Consider the following 27,149-nt stretch of genomic DNA (forward strand, 5'->3'; position numbering starts at 1 on the left):
GAATGCATTTATAAAAGCACCTGAAAGCATCTAGTGTGAACAAGTCCATAAAGATTTGTGAAGTATTGAAAGAGGCCTGCTGGCACCCTCGCCATTTGTACTCATTGAGGTTTGTCAGTGTGTGTGTTCTGTGGTGAGGTGCACTTCCAAACTAACTGCTGACCAATTTTGTTGTGTCTGTTATTTGATTAGTAAGTAGGGTTTTTCTTCAGGTGTTCTTAGTGGATCTGACTCTACCTAGTGCAGAAGTAAGAAGTCTGCTGGGAAGTCGTGCTGCACCTGAAACCTTTTATGGGTCTCTCTTATCATATATTCATGGTAACAAGTTGGCTGCTATTTATTGAGCTAGTAAATCTTTCTGGGTTGCTACTGTTTATAGACTGAAAATAAGTATGTAAAGCTTTGCTTATATGTGACTGCATGTTGCAAGGAAACTATGTAGATGTACTTAAAAAAAAAAAAAAAAGAGGCATAGCAACAATTTTATATCTATAATTTTATATATTTGCATGTGGAAGTGTTGGCAGTGCCATCTGTGGAAATGTCCGTGTCTTCATTTATTACTGATTTTGTAAGCAGCGCCATTGGAAAAACTGCTGTTTTGGTGATTCGAAGGCCCATGTCTCAGGATTTGTAGCCGTATTTTGCAGCACCTGCACTATTGGTCTTATTTTTGCTTGGACAGATTTAATGCAATCAATGAAAGATCTGTGTCGCAGCAATTCCAATAATGTGTAGCTGAGTCACTGAGCAATTTGCATTTGTAACTAACTACAGAATTGTCAGCTTCAATGGTTATCTGCCAGCTTTTTATTGTATAAGGCTGCATTCACACCTGAGCGTGGTGTTTTCAGGCGTGTTTTTTTTTTTTTTTTTGATTTTTTTTTTTTTTGCAGCTTTTCCAAAGTGTATTAGAAGCGTTTCCACAGCTTCAGGCGTTTTTGTTTAGCCAATTTCAGCACTAGGAGGAGGAAATTAGGGGTGGAGAGATGCTATGTGAGCGTTTTTTCTGGCGTTTTACAAGCATTTTTCTGCTCAAGTCAGACGTTTTTATTGAAATCTATAGGGTCAAAAAAAGAAGCACACACTTTTTTTGAGCTTCAGGCACTAAAATGAATGGGATTTTGCTAGTTGGACGTTTTGGAATTTTTGAGATGAGCGTTTTACGAGCTGAAACCGCTCAGGTGACCACTTCCGGACCGCCCACCGTCATTATACGTCAGCTGTTTGAAGAGGTTTATCGTTGTTATGGCAGCAGCTAGCTGCCATAACCCCGGTATTCTCCTCTTCTTCAGTGAGCAGTCCGGTTTCAGATAAAAGTGGTCTCTGCAGCGGATTCGCCACAAGATCACTTTTATCGGCGACGGGAGAGGGCCCCCCCCCACCGTGCTTCGGTGCCCTCCGCCGCTTACCGGAACTGTCGGCAGGGGCGGAGGCGATCTGATCTTCACCCTTGCTGGGCATGGAGACGAGTGAGGGGAAGATGGCCCTCACCTGTCTCCATAACAATGCAGGGCAGAAGCGACATCAAAATGTCACTTCCACCCATAGCTCTTAAAGGGCCATTTTTATGATTATTTTTTTAAATGACTTTTTTTTTTTTTTTATTATTGCATATTAGTGTAAATATGAGATCTAAGGTGTTTTTGACCCCAGATCTCATATTTAAGAGGTCCTGTCATGCTTTTTTCTATTACAAGGGATGTTTACATTCCTTGTAATAGGAATAAAAGTGGTTTTTTTTTTTTTTTTTTTTTAAAACAGTGTAAAAATAGGTAAAATAAATAAATAAAAAATAATAATAATTAAACGTGCCCTGTCCCGATGAGCTTGCGCGCAGAAGCGAACGCATATGTGAGTAGCGCCCGCATATGAAAACGGTGTTCAAACCACACATGTGAGGTATGCCTGCGATCGGTAGAGCGAGAGCAATATTTCTAGTCCTCCTCTGTAAGGCTCCATTCACACTAGCGCGTTTTTTGATGCATTTTGCATTTTGCAGAAATGCACGGGAATTTTTTAACATGGGTTCCTATGGAACATGTTCACATCAATGCCTTTTTGTTTCTCTGCATTTTTGGAAAGGGTCGGGGACTTTTTTTCATGCAAAATGCAGCGTTTTGCATGTAATAGAATTCAATGGACAAGCATCAAAAACGCAAGTGCACTGTTTTTGCAGCGTTTTTGCCGTTTTTTTTTTTTTTTTTTTTAAGACTGTAAAAAAAAAAAAAACTGTAAAAAAAAAAAAAAACAAAAAACGCAAATCGCGGCAAAAACGCTGCTCAAAAACGTGGCAAGCATGAAAAAAAAAACTCCAAAAACGCTCAAAAGCAACATGCATAGGTGTGAATCGAGCCTAACTCAAAACATGCAACCTGTAGAATTTTTTTAAATGTTGCCTATGGAGATTTTTAAGGGTAAAAGTTTGTCGCCATTCCACGAGCGAGCGCAATTTTGAAGCGTGACATGTTGGGCATCAATTTAATCAGCATAACATTATCTTCCACAATATAAAAAAAAATTGGGCTAACTTTGCTGTTGTCTAATTTTTTAATTCAAAAAAGTGTATTTTTTCCAAAAAAAGTGTGCTTGTAAGGCCGCTGCGCAAATATGGTGTGACAGAAAGTATTGCAACAACCGCCATTTTATTCTCTAGGGTGTTCAAAAAAAAATGTATAATGTTTGGGGGTTCTAAGTAATTTTCTAGCAAAAAAAACTGTTTTTAACTTGTAAACAACAAATCTCAGAAAGTGGCTCGGTCCTTAAGTGGTTAAAGATCTGCAGCACATTGCCAGCTTTAGTTGTCTCTTGCATGCAGCCATACCAGTATACCTCATTCACAGCATGTTACAAATAACAAAATGAATTTGTACCATTTCATTATATGAAGAATACTACAAATGAGAGAAGGCATATATTAATTTATTCACGTTTATACATATGTGAAAATAAATCCACACACATTTGTCTAGATCTCAGCTACCTATAATCTCCTGCACAGCAGAACACAGACTGAGGCTGGGTGCACACTTATGCAAAGTGGATTTCCTCGCACCCAATTCGCATGACAGGAGCGTGTACTTGGCTCTCAATGGAGCCGTTTCACACATCTCCGAGGCGGCTGCAGAGCGCATTGCACAGGAGTCCTGTGTGTCTTTGGTTCTGTTTCAGGCAAAATTGTGGGCCTGACTCGTCCCTGAAACATAGAAGAGGGACGCACCCCACCCCTGCTGTGAGCCACGTCCGCACGCAACCTTATTACCCTTCTATTCTTTTCTTTAGTGCTAGTTCACACCAGATGCAGTTCGGTTCAGTTCCGTGTGCTTTTTTTCTGCACTAAAAATGCATGCACAATGTTTTCAATGTATTCCAATGGCTCTAGTTCACACTATGCAGTCAGTTTCTGCACCGGAAACTGACCCGAAACTGACTGCATAGTGTGAACTAGAGCCATTGAAATACGTTGAAAACACTGCATGAATTTTTAGTGCAAAAAAAAAGCACACGGAACTGCGTCTGGTGTGAACTGGCCCTTAGTGGAAATGATCTCTACCCTCCCAACCCTACCCTTGGTGGATCCTTTGGATGACGGGATGAAGAGCAATGGGAGATTGGTAAATGGGCAGTCACTGATCTCCCTTCCCCTCCATGATGAATACTGCAAAAAGTGCTTAATTCTGAACACTTTTAGACATACAAATTTGCTGTCCCGTTGAAAGTAGCTGGCTGAGTTGCAGACTGGAAATTCTTTGTAATCAGTATAAGCTGGAGGTGGAGGAGGTACCAGGGGTCTAATAGGACTTTATAAGGATTACTGTACCTGTAAATGTCTCTGGGCTATCAAATGCAGAGCTTTCCCCAGTGCAAGTAATAAATAGCTACTGTGACAAATTGAAAGAAGCTAAAGTTTTTTGGCACAAGAGAAATACAAAGTCCTTTATTTTGGCAAAAAAAACCTTGCCCAGTGCCCTTGCCCAGTGTGCACATCTCTGTTCATTTTTGGTATAGTAAGAATAGAGCCGAGTGAAGAGAGGTCCACTAAGGTAAGTGTCCCACAATGTGCAAGTATGCACTGCTATACTCGGCTGCTTTGAAGAATAGGGATACATACTACACCACCAGGTGTCATTAGTCTGATGCTTGAACTCCAAGATGCTTATAAGCAGGATGTCCTGTTTGCTTGGATATATTATTATCATAGTAATGTGATTTGTCTAGCCCCATTACAGCCTAACTCTGGGAAATCTTAACATTCTCCTTTTGCAGTAGGGCTGTGCCCACGCTGAAACGGTTAACTGTTTAATTTAGGGGGATGGTAAAAGCACTTTTACTTACCCAATACTCAGCCCCTTCATGTTTTTGAGCCTAGGTTCACAATAATGTAAATCCTTTGCTTTTCCCGCACAACATTTAAATTGCACTCCGTTCATGCGATCTGCGGTGGGTGTCGATGTAAAATTAATGACACCCCACAACAGCTCACAAAAGGCAGTGTGATTGCCAGAATCGGATTGCATGAGTGTGAACACCCAATGCGATCTGATTCAGGTGCGGCAAAAGAAAAGGGACCTGCTCCATTTTGATACAGTGCAATTTGAGCTATACAAAATGAATGACTTAAATTGCATCACATGTGATATTCACAGGAATGCGTTGCAATTCTTGTGCGACTCACATGCGGTGTCCCACACCACACGAGGGTGAACCAGGGCTCCTCATGTCCAATGCCAGGCTGCAGACCCTGCATCTGTGTTGATGACATCAGACCACAGAACATGAAGGAGAAGAGGCTGAGGGGACCGGTCTAGCAGCACAAAGGAGCCTGCAGGAGCAATGGATCTGGTAAGTTAAACTGCTTGTCCAAATCCCCAGAAATGAGCAGTTAACACATTCAGTGCAGATGCAGCTCCACTGCAAGGGAGGATTTATAGGTTTCTTGGGGTTCAGCTTTAAAAGAGAAGCCTTGACTTTTTTATTTTATTTTAAAATAATACTTACCTAGGTGGATGCAGCATTGGTTCCACACCGGCTCTACCACAGAGAACTGAGCGATCTAACAACACCTATGGTTCTGTTCTCACAGCTCCCTGAGCAGAGAGCTGGTAAATGTCAGTCTCCGCTTCCTGTCTGCCTCCTCCTCGCTCACTGGAGCGATGGGCTGCGGAGGGGGCGGGAGTGGCCGGCTCAGGCTCTCAGGGGCTCGCTGAGCCAGGTGCCAGTCCAGGCATGTGGGCAGATCCTGACTTCATTGTCACAATCTTCCCGAGCCTAGAACGGCACCTTTGATGTCAGCCGACAGCGGGCATCAGTCCGCTGTCAGCTAAAAACGGGTCACAGGAGTGCAGAATAAACTGCACTCCTATAATCCACAGGAGAAGTAAAGACAAAAGCTTTGGCTATACTTCTCCTTTAAGGCATGTTTTTGGTGCTGTCTGAGACCACATGGATGTATAAGTGTTTTGTGCTTCCCCTAATGCCGCTAAGTACTTTTTTACACCAAAGTGTGTAAATAGATAAAGTATATAAATGCTTATTCAGTAAAGCAGTTCTAATGCAAAAAACCTGTACAAAGTGCCCTTAAATGGACAAGCCATTTCAAAATGATGTTTCAATTGATCCAACTACAGTGAAACCTAATGTGTTCTGGATTACTGCACTTTTAGACTGGGTTCACACTTCGATCGGATGCGGCTCACAGCAGGGGTCCGGTGTGTTCTTGGATGAATCAGATCTGAATCGGAGCCAAAGATGCACAGGACCTCTGTGCAATGTGCTCCGCAGCCACCCCGGAGATGTGTGAACCGGCTCCATTGAGTCTCCTGTCATGCGAGTTGGATGCGGAGAAAAACCCACACCCAATTCGCAGAAGTGTGAACCCGGCCTTAATAATCTCTTTGCCTCACACCTTATCAGAAAAAGTCTATTTGCTTATCTCTGCTAATTAATCACCTTCTAGGAAGGGCCAGAACACTAATAATACACCAGCACTAAAGGTAAACATGTGTTGCTTGGATGGCCGGCATTGAACACAGCACTGGGAAGAGAGGTCATCATCTGCTCCTGTATGCGTCATGCAGATCGAAAGGCACTGCAATCATCAGTGTGTTAATTAGTTTCAGCAGCAGGCGTTAGAAGACATGGGGAAAATGAAAATGAAAACTCATCAGAGTTGAGGATGAAAATATTGATGTGGGTGAACAGCATACCAAGAAATGCAGCTTCCCTTCAATCAGCACCTTTTCACACTGTAATAAGGGAGCATGACATATTGAAAGAAAACACAATGCACTCTGGGAATCTGCTGTACATGAGAGATTTTATGGAGGTTGTCATTCGCACTCATGTTGCCTGGGGGTGATCGTAGGTGTTAGCTGTATCTACATATAGCTGTTTGTATATACTGCATACTTTACATAAGGTACAAGAGATCCTAATCACCTTTCAGTGTTCATCAGAGCCCTGATCTATGGTTTCTGTACATCTGTTATCTCACTCAAGCACAATAAATTGCTAGCCTTAAAGAAAAAAAAATATATAATTCTAAAAGAAAAAAAAAAAAAAGTTTGCTGCAACTGCTTAGTGTGAGCTGGAGTTCCACTTCAATTTGTTAGTATATCTAAATCTGCTAGTACATCTGACACTCCCCTCCAGACTGACAATGCTGCTGTCCAAAGGGGTTCCTGTGCTCCTTCATCCAGAGTAGGTGCAATCTAAGACAGGAAGTGTTACTAGCCTGATCACCAGATAAAGACAGAGGGGGAAAAGCCTTAAAAAAAGGAATGCAGCCACCACATCTAATGAGGGGTAAGCTGCAATATATTACATTTTTGGTTATGGGTTTAAAAAGTTTGCTGCAACTGCTTAGTGTGAGCTGGAGTTCCACTTCATTAAGCTATGTGTAAAGCACAGATGCTATAACTTTGGCAGTTTGTTTTTCTAATTCTATTTCAAGCCCAAAACTTTTTTTTTGTCTATTTTTATGTATAGCTAAAGCATTCTTGCCTATACTCCTCCTACACATCACAAGAGTGCAGTTCGTTCTGCACTCCTGTGATCCGTTTCCAGCCGACAGCGGGCTAGTTCACAGTTGGCTGATATCACTCAGCCAGTCCAGGCTGGGGAAAGATCCCAACCATATTGTCAGGATTCACCCAGATGCCTGGACAGGCACCTGGCTCAGCCTCTCAGTGATCCACTGAGAGCCTGAGACAGCTGCTCCCGTCCCCATCACAGCCCAGCACTCCAGTGAGCGCTGGAGAGGAGAGCAGAGCCACTGACTGACAGTTACAGCTCTCTGCTCAGAGTGGAGGGGGAGAAATGAGCGATCAGTGGTGTTTGATCACTCAGTTCTCACTACAGAGCCAGTCAGATCGATGCTGCATCCACCTAAGTGACTATAAATGTTTGTTTTCATTTCTGTTTGTAATGTTGGAGCGTTCTCATCCCCCAGTACACGAAGAGAAATCTCTCTTATGGAGCCCTGGTAAAAAAAATTGAAATGATTTCTGCCCCTTCCTCACTTTATCCAAAAGTGGAAGTTCCGCTTTAAGGACTCCTCGCCCCCTTACATGCCACATTTGGCATGTCATTTTTTTGGTACCCAGCTCCCACTTCCTCTCGGGGCCGCCTAGGTGACTTGAGCGAAAGTTCTCCCCCCCCCCCCCCCCTGCAATCTTCTGGGACACGTCACGGGTCCTAGAAAATTGCCCGGCCACTGAGGAGACGCAGCACGACTTGCGCATGTGCGGCGTATACCCGGCTGTGAACCCACAAGCTGTCTCAGCTGGGTGCCCACATTTGTGATGCCAGGGAGAGGCAAAAGAGAGAACTGAGGGTTCGGGCGGCCGCACTGCTGGATCCTGGGACAGGTGAGTGCGTGTTTATTAAAAGTCAGTAGCTACAGCTTGTAGCTGCTGACTTTTAACAAACACAAAAATTACTGGAACTCAGCTTTAATGCCAACTTACTTTGGTCCAGCTGGGCTCAATGTATTTATCCATATGGTCTATCTGGAGGGCCTCTGTGGAGGCTGTAAACCAATGTAGTACCCAGCTGTACATACAATGAAAGCTGCGATCTTCTGTGTCCTGCTTATGCGGCTTCTGAACAATAACCACAGGGAGTCGCTCACACAGCACCAGTGCCAATCAGAGAATGCCTTGTACTCATTGAAAAAAATACAAGGCTTTCTCTGAATGGCAGCAGTGTCAAGTGTGGGAAAATAAAGGACCACCTCTGGTCAATGAGTACAGGGGAAATCGGTCATGCAGTACCTGTAAGATCACAATTATCACTGTTTGTAGTGTGGACTGCTATAGTGGCTTTCAGTATCTCCAGTGGCCTTTTGGATATAAGATATGGATCAATACTTTGTGCCAACTGAGACAAATGCAAGTTGCAAATAAGGACAATTTTTGGGGTTACTAAACCCACAACCATTAAAGGCAGAATAGCATGCTTGTTATACTCACTGTGGAACTTAAGGGGTTAATCCTCTGCATTGTGTAAAAAATGCTGTTTTATCCTGTATGCACAGATCCTTCCCTCCTGCACTGTCTATCTGGGGAAGAGCAGCTAACAAAGGCAGAGTACCTGATCTGCACATGCTCAGTTGTCTTTTATGCTGGAGAGATTTACTTGTTAATCAGAGCTAGCCAGGTCACATGATATTGACATCACACATGTGGGTTTGTATACAGGCTGCAGTAAAATCTCCTCCTTCCTGATCTCTCAGCACTGGAGAAACCGTGCAGTTTATCATATAACTGTGGTATACAGATCATCCAAAAAAGGTATATAGTGGGCAGTATTTTAATGTAAAAGGATTTATAAGCTGTATGCACTGTGGGGGGGTGGTGAACTATTTTCATATTACTGGGTTTATTAACACTTTAAAGCGGAACTACACTGCATCTGAGCACCGCAAACCAAAAAACTCTATTTAATTCGTTTTTATTATTCAACGCGAGCTCCCCCGTCCATCCATGTCTCCATGCTTTCTTTTTCTGAGAAATCACTTTGAAAAACACCCCCTAGATTTTCTGGCCGTGGCCATCTTGAGTAAGGGCAGATGATTCATGTAGCATTTACTTCCTGGAATCTGTATGCCCTTAGCTCGGGCATGCAGGGTGGAGGAGGTGCTTTGCTGAGAAAACCCCTTCTCCCCTCCTGAAGACTCCTGGGATGTATGATATCATTTGCCTAGGCCTGGAAACCAGGAAATAGCTGAAGAAATATAAAAAACAAATGTTTTAAACAAGTAAATATGATAGGAAACTTTATTTACTAATGCTAGCAGCATAAGGATTAAAAATGGTCAATGTTGATTGAGGCTCGTTTCACACTGCTGAGACAGCAAAGTCGTGCAACTTTCCTTTTGGACTTCCTTCTGACTTGATACGACTTGTATGCTATTTAGGAGCCTGTACAATGCCTGAAATTGCACCCAAGTCGGACCAAAGTAGTACAGGAACCTTTTCTAAAGTGACTTGTGTAGCATCGGTTAGGATGGCTTCCATAGGGAAACATTGCATTCAGGGGCGTAACTACCACCATAGCAACCCATGCGGGCGCTATGGGGCCTGCAGCCGAGTGGGGCCCAGTGAGGATAAGAGCACCGCCGGCACAGTCTCCCAGCCAGGGGAAGAGAGAGGAAAGGAAGAGGCGAGCTGTCCGTATCAGCAGAGAGCTGAATTGCCTGATGTAATAGCTTTCATTAGAACTTCCAGTGTTCCCGGGGCTCACGTCACATAGCTCCACCTCTTGGCCCGGCGCCTTTGATAGACAGAACGCCGATCCAATGCGGGACATGTGACGTCATCAAAGGCGTCGGGCCAAGAGGTGGGGCTATGTGACGATGAGCCCCGAGACGACAGGAAATTCAAATGAAAGCTATTACAGCGGGCAATCCCGCTCTCTGCTGATCCGGGTGGCTTGCCTCTTCCTCTGCATAGGTGGGGCTGTATGGGGCACATGTAGACCAGGCTGTATGGGGCACAGGTCACGCTGTATGGGGCACAGGTCACGCTGTATGGGGCACAGGTCACGCTGTATGGGGCACAGGTCACGCTGTATGGGGCACAGGTCACGCTGTATGGGGCACAGGTCACGCTGTATGGGGCACAGGTCATGCTGTATGGGGCACAGGTCATGCTGTATTGGGCACAGGTCATGCTGTATGTGGCACAGGTCACGATGCATTGACACTAGGGCAGCTGTGGGGGGGGGGGGCTGTTTGCAGGGGGCCCCATACAACATTTTGCTATGGGGCCCTGCTATTTCTAGTTATGCCCCTGATTGCATTTGACATATCATGCGACTTGGGGTCTCACAAGTCAGATCCTATGTCGCAGCAGTGTGAACCAAGCCTTATGCCGCGTACACACGAGCGGAATTTCCATCAGAAAAAACAGTTTTTTCCGACGGAATTCCGCTCAATTCTCCAGAATGACCATCAAGAACGCAGTGACGTACAACACTACGACGAGCCGAGAAAATGAAGTTCAATGCTTCCGAGCATGCGTCGAATTGTTTCCGAGCATGCGTGATTTTTAGCGAGTCCGAATTGCATACAGACGAACGCATTTTCGGAAAAGAACTTTTTCCGACCGAAAAATAGAGAACATGCTCTCAATCTTTTGCTGCCTGGAATTCTGCCAGCAAAAGTCTGATGGAGCATACACACCGTTGGAATTTCTGACCAAAAGCTCAAATCCGACTTTTGCTGGCGGAATTTCTGATTGTGTGTACAGGGCATTAGAGAGTGAAGTTCCACTTTAATGTTTTGGTTTTTTTTAACAATACATTTTTATTGAAAGTTTTTAATTACTTTAATGTTTAAACACTTTGTTTTACACTTTGACCATGTATATTTTTAAAAATGAAATCCATTTATAAAAATTGTTGGTACTACCTGGGCCTCCTCTGCAAAAGAACATTAGGAGGGACACCCTTTGAAAACAGTACAGCTCCTTATTTTCCTTGCCAGGGATTACCAGTCCCACCTGCTGGTTAAATGTGTAGGGTCTCTGTACCTCTAGCCAGCCATGATCCCCAGAAATGTAATACAGACATCCCAAGTCTCCTGCATTTCTGTGGCGGCTCTTGCATACCCGCAAGCGCCTCCTGATCTCCCGGGAATGATCGGTGCGGCGGAGAACAGCTGTGAACACCGATCTCCTTTTGTATAGATTTTTAGTTGACAGCCACTTCTCCTTCTCTCCCTCTCATGGCTGTCAGCTAAAAAGCAATACAGGGAGATCGGTGTTCACAGCTGTCCCTCCCGCCGCACTGATCATTCCTAGCTATTTCCTGTGTGCTCCTCCACCAGCCCCCTCCGTGTCCTTCTTCGCCCCCCCGTTCTCCTCTGCCGCTCCTGTCCTCCTCCTCCCCCCCACAGCCGGCTCCCCTCCTCTCTTCTCCCACTGGCTGTGGGGGGAACTGTCAGGAATTGGACACAGTGAGTGAGATCGCTCCTGTGTTCTTTGATAACTGTGTAACTGTGCAGAGTAAACTGTGTTTACTCTGCTCAGTTTATGAATGAACAGGAGCCTCTGTCTCCTATTCATTCATCTTCAGTGCTGAGAAAGGGACTGGGGAATCTGTGTCCTCAGTCCTTTTCTCTGTCTCAAAGGGGAGATGTCAGGGGTCTGTTTAGACCCCTAACATCTCACCCAAGCCCCCAAAAAATATTTTTAAAAAATGAAAAAGTATAAAAAAATAAAATAAACTGACACCACTCTCCCCTGCCCTACCAACACTGTCCACTGCCCCAACCCCCTCCCCCCAAAAAGCATTGAGAAAAAAAAAAAAAAAAAAAAAATTAAATTGTAAAAAAAAAAATTATTAAAAATAAAATAAACTACTGACACCGTCCACATACCACCCACCCTCTTTCCCAGAAGCACTGTGAAAAATTATTGAAAAGGTGCTTTGAAAAAGATTTTGCTCCTCCCTGAAATGAGTTTTTGCAGGTCGGGATGTCTGGTAATATGTCCATGTAAGGTGGACTTGACTTCTTGAGAAATGTAAACAGTGGAGGGGTGTGGGCGCCAGGGCTTGTACATTTATGTATTTCTTAACAGTGAAATAAATCTTTTTATGAAGGATTTCCTGTATAGCATAACATCTATCCAATAGCATATAGTTTACACTGAAAGTAAATTATTAAACCATTTTGGCTATACAGTAAAAAAGTGCAAAGCAAACAAGTTTGTTGAAACGTGGACAGGAAAGCTCATGTAAATACATTTTTTTTAAAAGTCTCCTTTTTTTTTTTTTTTTTTTCTTAAGAAAACGTTTTAAAAAAATGTAATCACTCATTCACATAAAAATATAACATTATGCTTGTTTGTCAAATTGCTGTGATTCCTGCATGTACTCTTCAAGGGAGTGTAGCTAGGACATGGCTGTGTTTTGGAGCATGTAAAAATTATTAAAGCGGTAGTAAACTGCAAAAAAAAAAAAAAAAAAATTAATGTAATAATTTGCTTGTATGCATTGCATATTAGCACATTATAAAAGACTTACCTGAAAATAAAGCACTCCAACGGCACGCTGACAGGGCTTCCATCACCACCTGGTCGTCCTTTCGGGTTCGCGGGCAGCCGCCGTTTGATTGGCCAAGCGACGTTGACATCACTCCCCTGCATGCATGCAGGAGTTACGGCTGCAGTGCGGCTCTCTAGGCATGGCATGCCATCCATTGAGAGCGTAGTGCCCGGTGTTGCTAAAGTAAATCTCTCCTAAATGGTGCACGTTTAGGAGAGATTTACTGTACCTATGGTCAGCTTTATTATAGGCTTACCTGTAGGTATAAATTTAAAAAAAAAAAAAAAGGCTTTACTACCACTTTTAATGTCCAGATACATGAACTGATATTGTAAAGGCGAGTTAACCACTGGCAACCAAATTTGACATTATAGTTGTCACAGGATGTAAAGATGGCTTCTAGTTAAGCTGGCCATACATTATACAATTTTTTTTTTTTTATTCAATTTCCTTTAGATTTACCTTCAACTATGTAGTGCAAGGGCCTGTCTGATTGCACACAAACTGAAAGCTTTTAGGTTTAAACTCCTATTATATGGTTTTGGTAGATTCAGTATTGACATGCATTAAAAAGGGGATCAACTCCAGGGATAAAACGATAATTCTTCTGCTCTACAAGACTCTGGTCTGGCCGCACCTAGAGTATGCTTTCCAGTTCTGGGCACCAGTCCTCAGGAAGGATGTACTGGAAATGGAACGAGTACAAAGAAGGGCAACAAAGCTAATAAAGGGTCTGGAGGATATTCGTTATGAGGAAAGGTTGTGAGCACTGAACTTATTCTCTCTGGAGAAGAGACGCTTGAGAGGGGATATGATTTCAATTTATAAATACCATACTGGTGACCCCACAATAGGGATAAAACTTTTTCGCACAAGGGAGTTTAACAAGACTCGTGGCCACTCATTAAAATTAGAAGAAAAGAGGGGCAATGATGTGGAATTCCCTTCCAGAGGTGGGGGGGGCATCGATAGTTTAAAAAAACTATTAGCACCTGAACGACCACAACATACAGGGATATACAATGTAATACTGACACATAATCACACACATAGGTTGGACTTGATGGACTTGTCTTTTTTCAACCTCACCTACTATGTAACTATGTAATGGAAAATTGTACAGGAAGATTGTAATATGTATGGCCAGCCTTAGTTGTGACAGGTTACTTCACTTCATACACTTATGATTGATTATTTATTGATTAGGATTATTATTTATTAAAATTATATATATTCCCATGTGCTTTTTTTTTTTTTTTTTTTTTTTTTTTTTTCTGATTTATTTTAAAACTGGAACCCCAGTGTGTCCTTCTATTGTATCCTGCAACAAAGCCACACTCTTAACCAATGTACCTAGAGCTACAAATTCTTAAATCCCAAAGCTTACAGACAGAAATATGTTTGCAGGGCCTGGGGCAGTGTAACTTCGTAGAAAATGTTTTAGGACAAAGACGACCAATTTTGGAAAAGGTATCTATTTAAGCATATGTACAAGTACATACATTATGGGATTTACTAATTAGTTCAAATTATACAGGTTATTTGAGAATACAATGATGTGCTTTGCAATGTAGATATTAATATTCTCGGTGACTGTAACTGCTGTGCTTTTAACATATAAACCAAAACTGAAATGCAGAAAGAAAAACTCTAAATATGCATTTAAAATAAATGCATATGTGAATTGTTCAACTTTCAAAAGGAATACTGTTAACTAGACTTGTGATCAGGACAGCTTGGTCTAGAACACAACCCCAGTCTACTGATTGGACAATGAAGGAGCAGCAGCACAATGATGAGTCAACACTGTGCTCATACTAGTCTCTTCTGTCAATATGTAAACTATTCTGCCCTGTACCAGAGATGGTTTGGCTCCTAGTGCTGGCAAGGGACAGATTTTTACATCATACTAACAAGATCAGATATGATAGCACATGAAGAGGACTTAGTAGCTGCCCATACTGACCTCCATTTATTATAGGACACAGGAATGACATGGAAGTCAGTAGGAAGAACCACTAAGTGCTATGAGGGATCCAGAAAACTGACTCGCCTTGAACTGTCAAGTCTCAGAGGGAACATCAGTCACTGATTAGTTTAAGTAAGCGGTGACTTTAGCACGAAACGCGTTGCCTTTTATGTTCCTGTCATACCTGTGATGTGATTTTAATGCTACAACAAAGATACCAAGGTGTGCAGCAATATTCTGGATTTTGCATGTTACTGAATCAGTGACCACTCATAGTTTAGGCTCGGTTCACACTGATGCAACATAGGATCTGACTTGTGAGACCCCAAGTCAGATGACATGTGAAATTCAATGTTTCCTTATGAGAGTTGTCTTAACTGATACTACACAAGTTTGTCCGACTTTAGAAAAGGTTCCTGCACTACTTTGGTCCGACTTTGATAGGACCAAATTATCACCGCTCAATACACGGACAGACGGCATGAATTACTGTTAATAAAATAATGAGTCCCCCTACATTATATACATATGTATACACACACACACATTATATATACATGTATATACACACACATATATATATATATATATATATATATATATATATATATATATATATATATATATATATATATATATATATATATATATATATATACACATTATATGTATATATATGTATACACATAAATATGACAGGGGGACATGCTTACAGTGTTGGGGGGCCTGAACGAGGCATAAGGAAGTTAAAAATCTTCCTCCTTCCCCCTCAGATCCCCCCAGATTTCCTCTTCACTCCCCGATTCACCACCTTTGAGCTGGTGAATCGGGGAGTTGAATTCTGACTCAGATCGCCAGTGAAGCGGTGAGATCACAGCTTCATAAACTGGCCGTTACTGTCATTCAATGAGGATTCTCTGTGTGTAGAGATAATCGGCGGGAGAACAAGTTCAAACATGTTCTCCCCCGATTATCACTGTTTCATAAACTGTTTATGGACTGTGATCAGCGGCGATCCTCGGGATCACCGCTGATCACTGCTTCATAAACGGACACCAAAGCAGGTACCCAAGAAAAGGAGAGAGAGCTGAGTTCACTTTCTTTTCTGAACTGTGAGGATGAATTACTATACAGTGGCTGCAGCTACATGGATCAGTGAGGGCTTGCTTTAAAGCTATTTTACTTCTTGTTAAAACCCATAAACTTACCAATGTTAAAGCAGTTAACCCTTGCTTTGCTTCAAAAGCAAACAACCGTCATGCTGGCTTTTTTTTTTTCTACATCTGGTACATCTGCTTGATGACATTTGGGCATTAGTACAGATCTTGCTGTACTTTCAGGCTGCACAGATATAGGCGCTCTGCAGGTCTCATATACCCCAGCATGGTGGTTATACCTCCATCCTGGCTTCTTTAGGCCATTTACCAAACACACAGCCCCAGGCCTTGTTTTATGAATGGCCAGGAAGTGAGGGAAGGGGAGACACAACCTAGTAACCACAGTTTGAGACCTTCAGAGCTTAGTTCTGAGCAACCCAAACGTATATTGGGAACTGTACAAATCCCCCAACTTGCAGATTTGACAGCTGTAAACTAAATCCTGCATGATATGTTGCATTTGAAACAAATCAAGGTTTAAATGCTTAACTTGTAATTTTGTGTCTGCCTGAGGCGGCATCTGCCCCCCAGAGTGGCCCTAAAGGGGATCTTTGGATTACACAACTATGTAGAGTATTACATTTTTGCAAGTAAAAATAAAATGGAGCACTGCCTGCAAACAAGGCAAGTTTGCTGTATTACAAAATTTGGATTCAAAGTGGGCATATTTGATCGGCATATCTACTAAAACACATTCTAATGTTTAAATTTGAAACATCCTAAACAATGTTTTTTAGAAAATAATTGATTGTATTTTTGCAGATTATATGTGCATGTGCACTGAAGTAAAAACTAAGGAGACTTTGCGTAGATCTATCTAGCATAGGAAAAAAGTGTGTTCTTGTGGTAAGTAAATCAGTGTGTGTCGGCATGATTGCCTCTCCCATATGAAGAATGCAACCTTAAAGTGTTACTAAACCCAGGACCCTGCATTCACTATATCTGGTCTCCCACAGTACGCAGAACATGGAAATGCATTTATTTTAGTAAATATAAACTGCTAAATACCATTTCTCGTCAGCAGTTAGAGCAGTCTTGTGACTTCTAGAAGTGTCCAGCCAAGCAGTGGTTAAAGCTTGTAGCAGGAGTTTTCTGACTGCCCTTTGAGACAAGACCCCCTGACTCTGTCTGGACAGTGCTGATTGGCCCTGTACTGATCGCCTGCACCCTCCCAAGAAAAAAAAAAACTCTCTAGCAATACACACCAAAGTGAGCATGTGCAGCCTGACTCCATAGACTATGGGTTATCAGGAAATTATCAGGGGACAGTGGAAGGAGGGGAGGATCAGAGAAGAAAGGACCAAACAGTCTTTTTACACAATGCGGAGGATTAACCCCTTAGTGAGTATAACAAGCATGCTTTACTGCATATACAGACTGATTTTACTGTTGTGGGTTTAGTAACACGTTAAGGAAATAGCACAGGAAATGAGTATAAATCTCTCCAACGAGGTTTCAAATAGCAATAAAACCCTTTCCATTTTAAAACAAATAAAAATGAAATGGGTCCTGCCCCTCCTACCCTGGATGAGAAAAGTGGTCTGACTCGCAGGTGTGGTGCCAACACAGGGTATTTTAGCCCTTACTGAAGCACTTAGTATGTATAATAAAAACAAGAAACAGAACAAAAAGTATTTAACACTATATCTGCAGCTTGACTGCAATACATTAATCAATGTTGAAGCTTCAATTGATCTTTATGTTTACAAAAAGCTACCCTTCTTTCAATGAATACTGTACGTTATATTGTGATCTACTAGATATGGTGGTTCATTTGTTATACTGAAGTGCTGTGTGATTTCTGAATGAACTGTTCTGCAGTATGATCCGGAATCATGTGATGTGCAGTAAGCTGCATTCTCTTGTTTCCAAGCTTGTGACATCCACCAGACCTCGGTACATAACCGCTCACCCCAAGAAGACTCTTTAATCTGCGAGTAAATGACTCCTCCGCCTTCTTTGTGCAGTGAGCTAAATGATCTGGCCACAAAGCATATTAAAACATTAGTAGTTTAGTGTTAATAATGCATGCTGATAACGGCAATAAATGAATTACCAGCAAGCCACCTTATTTACATCTGCCAGGGAACTTGTCATGAGTGCGAGATCTCCAGCAATGTGCCTAAACCCCTGATAATGGCGCTCAGGGAGACCTTTCTGCAGTGCAGGTAAGATTAAAGTGATTACAAGTAACAGCCTAGACTGCGATTTACACTAAGGCTCTCAGCATGGTAACATTGCCTGTCAGCAGTTGTCCTAACCTCAGCTGAATATGTGGAATATTATGCATTGCATGAACATACTATCTGGCAGTTTGCTGCTTTTTCTGAGGTTCCGGTGACAGAAATTCCTTACTAAAAATTGTGGGCTTTTACATGTGAACCCAGCGGTAGGCAGCACTTACTGCATACAGTGCCTTGAAAAAGTATTCATACCCCTTGACATTTTCCACATTTTGTCATGTTGCAACCAAAATCGTAAATGTATTTTATTGGGAATTTTATGTGATAGACCAACACAAAGTGTGAAGTGGAAGGAAAATGATAAATGGTTTTAAAAATTTTTTACAAATATGTGAAAAATGTGGTGTACATTTGTATTCAGCCCCCCCCCCCCAAGTCAATACTTTGTAGAACCCCCTTTCACTGCAATTACAGCTGCAGGTTTTTTTTTGGGTATGTTTCTACCAGCTTTGCACATCTAGAGAGTGAAATTTTTGCCCATTCTTCTTTGCAAAATTGGATGGAGAGCGTCAGTGAACAGTCTTGCTACAGATTCTCAATTGGATTTAGGTCTGGACTTTGACTGGGCCATTCTAATACCTGAAAATGCTTTGATCTAAACCATTCCATTGTAGCTCTGGCTGTATGTTTAGGGTCGTTGTCCTGCTGGAAGGCGAACCTCCACCCCAGTCTCAAGACTTTTGCAGACTCTTAAACGTTTTTTCTCTAAGATTGCCCTGTATTTGGCTTCATCCATCTTCCCATAACTCTGACCAGCTTCCCTGTACCTGCTGAAGAAAAGCATCCCCACAACATGATGCTGCCACCACCATGTTTCATGGTGGGGATGGTGTGTTTAGGGTGATGTGCAGTGTTAGTTTTCCGCCACAAAGCGTTTTGCTTTTAGCCCAAAAAGTTCAATTTTGGTCTCATCTGACCAGAGCACCTTCTTCCACATGTTTGCTGTGTCCCCCAAATGGCTTCTTGCAAACTACAAATGGACTTGTGGAGTGCACGACTAATAGTTGTCCTGTGGACAGATTCTCCCATCTGAGCTGTGGATCTCTGCAGCTCCTCCAGAGTTACCATGAGCCTCTTGGCTGCTTCTCTGATTAATGCTCTCCTTGCCTGGCCTGTCAGTTTAGGTGGACAGTCACGTCTTGGTAGGTTTGCAGTTGTACCATACTCTTTGTTTTCGGATGATGGATTGAACAGTGCTCCGTGACATGTTCAAAAATTGGGATTTTTTTTTATAACCTAACCCTGCTTTAACCTCCCTGGCTGTATGATTATTTCAGATTTTAGGTGCTGAAAGCGGTACAATTATTTTGCATGGAAATTTTGGCGTTTTATATTGTAGGTCTGTAATTCTTAACAATTAACACACTTAAATCTGTCCAAACAAGAGTCTAGTAGATATCCCGGGTATGATGAAGTTTGAAACACAAAAACATAAATTATAATATAATAAATATAAATAATTAAAAAAAAATATATATAATAATAATAAAATAAATTTCCCCACAATTCACTATCACTCAATTCTGCAAGTGTTCTAATTTGCTATCGCTGTTTTTTAGCTGGTCTAAAGCCACTTTTGACGTAAAGGGACACTTTTTGGTTGTTATGGACAATATCCAGTTTCCAGGCAGAAAGAACAGTATATATAACATAAAACTGCATGCAGGGCATGGGCCAAAGCACTAGGGACAAAAGGGATGTGAAATAATTTAATACAGTACTGTAATCTGTAAGATTACAGTACTGTATGTGTTATGGTTTTTACATTCTTTTGAATTTGCCGCCAGGCTCCGCTGCCATGCGTCGCGACACTCGCAGGGAATGGAGCCTGGCATGGAGAGGCTTCGGAGGAGACAGAGCCCGCAGACACAGCGGGGGACATCGCAGGATCCTGGGGACAAGGTAGGTAACGCCGCACCAGGATCCTGCAATGTAATCCCAAGTGTGGCTCGGGGTTACCGCTAATGGGACTGAAATCTAACCGCGAGCCACACTCGGGATTACCGTCAGGGAGGCTACACTTATCCACAACCTTATCCCTGACCTGTCTGGTGTGTTCCTTGACCTTCATGATGCTATTTGTTCACTAAGGTTCTCTAACAAACCTCTGAGGGCTTAACAGAACAGCTGTATTTATACTGAGATTAAATTACACACAGGTGGACTCTATTTACTAATCAGATGACTTATGAAGGCGATTGGTTCCACTAGATTTTAGTTAGGGGTATCCGAGTAAAGGGGGCTGAATACAAATGCACGTCACACTTTAAGATATTAAATTGTAAAAAAATGTTGGAAACCATTTATCATTTTCCTTCCGCTTCACAATTATGTGCCACTTTGTGTTGGTCTATCACATAAAATCCCATTAAAATCATTTACGTTTTTTGTTGTAGCATGACAAAATTTGGAAAATTTCAAGGGGTATGAATACTTTTTCAAGGCACTATATGATTGTCACTGCCTAGCATACCTGCATATAACAGCTGTAGGCTAACAAAAGTTGTGTTTAGAGTGGATAGTTAACACAAACACCTTAATCCTTTAGCCTCTGTTCACGTTTGAGCTCTGATTTTTTTTTTTTTTTTTTTTCTTGGCCAATGACCAGCAAGATCTGTTGTGACGTCACTTGGCATTGTCTTCTTTGTATTTGCTTCCTGATTGCTTTGTGTTGTGGTGTGTAGTTATGCTATTTGAGCAGTCATATCCGCTATGACTTGTTTTTTGGCACCAGTCACAGCTACTGTCGCACTGTTGATAGAAGAAGAGGCAGAAAATAAGTGAAGATGCTTTATCCATCCAGTGTTTAAGTGAGGCTGGGCATTTGTCCCATTCTGTATAACCCTCACAGCAATGGTCTCTTGCAGCGATCCTTGTAGTTGTCATCACTGGGATCGTAGAGCAGTATCTTTGCTGCTTTTCAGTATCAAGCATGGTATGGCCTGCTCCCACCATCTTGCTCTGCAGCCTGTTTAGGCCTCATGCACTCTGGGCATTCGCCCAGCTCTTCTAAGTGCCTTTCTTGTGGCAGTAGAAAAGCAGTGTCAAAAATGTGCCTAAAGCCATGTTTTAGCAAACTTGTTTAGGTGTGTCAAGGGCTTGGGGTTTATTTATTTCATTGGCCAGAATAATAATTTCTTTTGGTCATTGAAATGAATGCTTTATGCACCTAGTGCTTAAGCACGTTTACATGCATTTAGGCATGTCAAGCGTTTTTTTTTTTCTGCCAAAACGCTGCATCTCTAAATGCCTGTGCATGCATGGACACATAGGGGGTTATTTACTAAAGGCAAATATCCTATGCACTCCAAGTGCACTCACTGTAGATCTGTGGGGGACACGCAAGGAAAATAAAAAAACAGCATTTTAGCTTGCACATAAAATCAGCAGAGCTTCCCCTCAGATCTACAGCGATTGCACTTCCAAGTGCACTTTCAGTGCACTTGTAGTGCAGAGTGGATTTGCCTTTAGTAAATCAGCCCCATAAGCCAGGGATATGCAATTAGCAGACCTTCAGCTGTTGTAAAACTACAAGTTCCATCATGCCTCTGCCTCTGGGTGTCATGATTGTGCCTTTCAGAGTCTTGCTATGCCTCATGGGACTTGTAGTTCTGCAACAGCTGGAGGCCTGCTAATTGCATATCCCTGCCATAGGCTAACATTGAGGGGTCTTGAGAAGCAGACAAAAAAAATGCAAGATGCCTCTAAAAACAGGGTTTAAAATGCCCAGTGTGCATGAAACCTTAGACTAGATGGGGTGGGCTGGTAAAGGGAGCAGGCCAGGAGTGTTACAAATGCAGCATGAACGTGTAGGAATTCAGGAAGCAGAACATTTTTATCTAACAGTGAGGTGCCCATACAGAGAAAGAAGTGTGTTCTCAAAGGACGCTCCGCTTTCGTACACTCCCAGTGCACTGCTGTTTGGAGGAAGGAGAGAGCAGCAGCTATCGAGGCTCCTGCTCTTTGTCATAGTCCAACCTGGAGGGACAGCAGTGGCCCATTACTCCAGTTAATAGGGCAAATAGAGAATGAAGCAGTTGCAACATCTCACCAAGGGCATGTACCCACTATTGCATCATTTCATACATACTCCTTCAATCCAGGTGCCAGCCCAGCTCATAAAGCAGCTGGTAAACAGAGAAAGGAAGACCTGGATGTCTACATTCCAGTAATAAAACCACCTTTATTGTAGAAAGTCCTTGTCACATAGCACTTGAACGCGTAGAGATCACACTGGGTGACTGAAGGTATAACCTGCTGGATTGTTCCTACAGCCACCTAATATAGGAAAATAACACTCTATTGAGCTGTACACAATTAACTGCTAACGGATTGATCGCAGAGAGGCAGGTCAGCTACTTTGTATACCTCCATATCATTTCTAAAAACAAAATAAAAATGAAACAAACTTTCAACTCTGCCATCAGAACAGTGAAAAGCCACTGCTCAGGAAGCAGAATAGAAACCTGATACAATAAAAATGCATCAAAGATGACAAATGGGGCTATGGAATATCCTCTAGAAGAGCATGGGTATTGAGTTAAAATTCATGGAGGTCAGATCAGAAAATGTTTCTGCTAGCAGAGGCCTAAATTGCAAGTTTATGCAATGACTCGGTTCCTTCACATCACAGCCCCTCTTTTTTTATATAACGATTCCCTTCTTACGTCAGTATTCTCCGCCCCTCCTTCATGTCACCCCGCACAGTGGTGTCCCCTGCTCTCCTTTATAGCATTCCCTTCCCACAGCAGTGTCCTCTGTCCCCCTTCCCATCACAGGCCCCCCAAGGCTCTGCCCCCCTTCACACTGCAGCCCCCCACAGCTCTGTCCCCCCAATTTACATAGCAGCTCTGTCCCCCATTCACATTACACCACTGCAGCTCTGCCCCCCACCCATTGACATTACTCTTCACAGCTCTGTCCTCATAATTTACATTACAGCCCCTGCAACTCTGCCCTCCATTCACATTACCGCCCTCCATAGCTCTGTCCCCCCAATTTACATTGCAGCTCTGCCCCCTATTCACATTAAAGCCCCCACAGCTCTGTCCCCCAATTTACACGGCTGCCCCTGCATCGCTGTCCCCCCCATTCACATTACAGCCCCTGCAGCTTTGCCCCCTCCCCCATTCACATTACAGCCCCTGCAGCTCTATTCCCCCCCATTCACATTACAGCCCCCACAGCTCTGTCCCCCCACCTTTCATATTACAGCCCCCGCAGCTCTGCCCCCCCATTCACAATGCAGCTCTGTTCCTTTGCTCTCCTACCTTACTCAGGCCATCTGATGCCCCAGTAGAAGTCCTAGTAGGACGAAACGCGTCGGGCTTGGTTTCACTGCTCCCCATATTGCTTTTACTTGTGATCACATTCTATTCTGTATGCTGGTTTTTAAAATAAAAAACCCACCTTTTTTGACCTGCACCATTGGAAGCCCCCTTCTTTTTTTGCATACCTTCCAGGATGTGAGTTTGTTTGGCTTTTCCATCTGGTCACTAATGGCTCAGTGGTTGTCGTTACCATCGAGACCCCATCGAGAGATTTCTGGACCTCCCTGGACCCCTTGGATCGTTCCTGTGGATCCGCTGATTTGGATATCCATGCCTGATTGACCTGGATGTCACATTTCTTCGGATGTTGTATATATTCAGTTCATCACCTGTTTCCCTATGAGAACATCTGTTCGGCTGGGGTGGATTTCGCCTTTTGTTTGGACTGACCTACCCGGGACTTATTTTTCGTTCTTTTAACTATACACAGATGGGACTCAGAATGTGTTAGATTTGAGTTTTGCACAGTTTTTTATTATTACTGTTTTTCACTATTAGCGCTACATTTCCGCATACCTTTAATTCATAAAAGTATGTGAGATTCCACTCAAAGTTGATGCTGTCAGGGGTGTGTATCCAGTAAACTTCACATTTACATAACCTGAACAAGTCACTCCCTCTTTTGCTACTCACCGCTTTTTCTATCCCCTAGATACGAAGGGCTAAGAAATCACCATAATGATGTTCATTATCCTGCCCATGCAACACTGTACCCATATGACATTTTTATCTTTTTTTTCACACAACTAGAGCTTTCTTTTGGTGGTATTTAATCAACACTGTTTTTTATATTTTTTGCTAAAAAAAAAAAATATATATATATATTTTAAAAGAACAGCGGTGATGCGATCGGTAAAGAGCCTCTGACGGAGGCTCTTTACCACGTGATCAGCCATGTCCAATCATGGCTGATCACGATGTAAACAGGTAGAGCTGTTGATCGGCTATACCTCACTCACGTCTGACACCCACCCAGGACGACGCCAGGACCACCAGGGATGGCCACCACACTGGACCACCAGGTATGCCACCCTAGACCACCAGGGAAATGCCAATCAGTGCCCAGGCAGCTGCCAATCAGCCCATCCCCAATGCTTGCCAGTGCCATCAGTGATGCCTATCAATGCCCATCAGTGCCACGTATCAGTGCCCAGCAGTGCTGCCTATCAGTGCCACCCATAAGTACCCATCAGTGCAGCCTTTCAGTGCCCATCAGTATCACCTATCAGTGCTGAATATCAGTGCTGCCCATCAGTGCCGCCTATCAGTGCCCATTATTAGTGCCTGTCAGTGCCACCTCATTGGTGCCGCCTTATCAGTGCCCATCAGTGAAAGAGAAAACTTATTTACAAAATTTTATAACAGAAACAGAAGAAAAACCTTTTTTTTTTTCTCAAAATTTTAGATCTTTTTATTTGTTTAGCAAAAAATAAAAAAAACACAGAGGCGAACAAATGCCACCAAAAGAAAGCTCTATTTGTGGGAACAAAATGATAAAAAATATGTTTGGGTACAGTGTAGCATGACCACGCAATTGTCATTTAATCAGCGACAGCACTAAAAGCTGAAAATTGGCTTGGGCAGGAACGGGGTGTAAGTGCCTGGTATTGAAGTAGTTAATGTGACCTATAAACTGTACAACTCAGTTGAACAACAAACTGAAATCTTTTAGGTGGAGGGAAGTAAAAATAAAAAACTAAAATAATATGGTTGCATAAGTGTGCACACCCTTAAACTAATACTTTTGTTGAAGCACCTTTTGATTTTATTACAGCACTTTTGGGTATGAGTCTATCAGCATGTCACATCTTGACTTGGCAATATTTGCCCACTCTTCTTTGCAAAAAACACTCCAAATCTGTCAGCTTGCAAGGGCATCTCCTCTTCAGATCGGACCCACAGATTTTCGGACCATTCCGCCCGCTGTCTCTCACTAACGGAGCCGTCCGCTGTCTCTCACCAACGGAACCGCCCGTGCTCTCAGCCGCGAAGCCGCCTGCCGCCCACTCACTCACCCGCATTCTCGGAGGGGGCAATTGCCCCTTTGCCCCCTCCTGGATCCGCCCCTGTTCCTAGATGCTCCCTAGCTGGAGCCAAAATTTGGGGTCTCTGGACCCAAAGGATCCTGAAATGACATTGCTGTAGATGGACACAGTTGACCAACTTTGGGGTTCGTAAAATGTCAAGCACTTTTCTGCAGCAGAGAATGACATTTTCCAAACCAACTTTGGGACCCCGTATCTCGGGGCCACTTGGTGCTGGGAACACCAGCTTTGGATATGTTGTAGTGCTAGGAACACTTGGTTTGAACACCAAATTTGGGGTGCCTAGCACCAAGTGGCCCGAGATACGGGGCCCCAAAGTTGGTTCGGAAAATGTCATTCTCTGCTGCAGAAAAGTGCTTGACTCGAGTATAAGCAGAGGGGGGCATTTCAGCATAAAAAAAGTGCTGAAAAACTCGGCTTATACTCGAGTATATACGGTAATAAGTCTTAATTTCAAACTCCTTATCCCTAACTGTAGAAACAAAGCTGTCATCATGGAAACACAGGGACAGCATGGACATTTGTCCTCTCCACATCTATAATTGCATTTAAAGTGGAGCCCTCTATGGCTTTCCACTGCAGATGACAAAAAATAACTAGGGGAACAGTGACTGCCCAAAGAGGGAGTTTGTTGGATACTGTCCTAATTCTATTAGATAAGATACCACTACTGGCAGATGGTGTTCAACTATATTCCACATTTTTTTTTTTCTAACTGCAAGCTTTATGCTGTAGAAAAAACATCCTGATGGCCACTTTTCAGTTACCTTGCTGATGATCACTAGTGACTTCTCTCCCTACCGTGCTGATGACACTTGTGACCTGTCTCCCTTCCATGCTGATGACATCTTGTAATCTGTCTCTCTACAATGCTAATGACCACTTGTGATTTGTTTTCCTGTGCCGATGATCACTAGTAACTTCCATCTTTATGGGCGGCACAGTGGTCTAGTGGGTAGCACTCTCGCCTAGCAGTAAGAAGGGTCGCTGGTTCAAATCCCAACCACGACACTACCTGCTTGGAGTTTGCATGTTCTCCCTGTGCCTGCGTGGGTTTCCTCCGGGTACTCCGGTTTCCTCCCACACTCCAAAGACATGCTGGTAGGTTAATTGGATCCTGTCTAAATTGTCCCTAGTATGTTTTGTATGAATGTGAGTTAGGGACCTTAGATTGTAAGCTCCTTTAGGGTAGGGACTGATGTGAATGTACAATGAATATGTAAAGCACTGCATAAATTGACAGCGCTATATAAGTACCTGAAATAAATAAATAAATAAAATAAATAAATCTTTACCAGAGGCGTAACTAGAACCTCTAGGGCCCCGATGCAAGAAACCATCAAGGGTACCCTAGCCAGGGCCCTTCCCACTGATCCAGGGCCCTTTACTCCCGCTGCAGGGCCCATTCGGTCCTGCAACGGGACCCTTTTGCATGTTCTGCAGCGAGGGCCCCTTTCTGCCATCTTGTCTCCCTTTCATGCTGATGACCACTTGTGACTTGTCTCCCTATCATGCTGATGACCACTTGTGACTTGTCTCCCTATCATGCTGATGACCACTTGTGACTTGTCTCCCTATCATGCTGATGATCACTTGTGACTTGTCTCTCTTCTATGCTGATGACCATTTTTGACCTGTCTCTTTACCCTGCTGATAACCATTTTTGACCTGTCTCTTTACCCTGCTGATAACCACTTGTGACTTGTCTTCCTACTGTGCTAATGACCACTTGTGATTTGTCTCCCTACTATGCTGATGACCACTTGTGACCTGTTTTCCTACCATGCGTATGACCACTAGTAACTTGTCTCCCTACCATGCTGATGACCACTTGTGATCTGTCTTCCTATTGTGAA

General features: G+C 42.9%; 1 protein-coding gene across 8 annotated transcripts in view; it reads left to right on the plus strand.

The window, feature by feature from the left end:
* The window catches only part of MCF2L (MCF.2 cell line derived transforming sequence like), a 376,112-nt gene that overhangs the window by 151,683 nt on the left and 197,280 nt on the right, over positions 1-27,149 (plus strand). Inside the window, exon 1 of one of the 8 annotated variants that reach the window (XM_073614533.1) lies at positions 16,498-16,521. The exons of the other annotated variants lie outside the window; for them this stretch is intronic. The gene's annotated coding sequence lies outside the window, so the exon portion shown is untranslated. Of the gene's footprint in view, positions 1-16,497; positions 16,522-27,149 lie in introns of those variants that run through there. 8 annotated transcript variants of the gene reach the window in all.

The sequence above is a fragment of the Aquarana catesbeiana genome, linkage group LG02, assembly GCF_042186555.1.
Source record: "Aquarana catesbeiana isolate 2022-GZ linkage group LG02, ASM4218655v1, whole genome shotgun sequence".
In the NCBI taxonomy this organism is placed as follows: domain Eukaryota; kingdom Metazoa; phylum Chordata; class Amphibia; order Anura; family Ranidae; genus Aquarana; species Aquarana catesbeiana.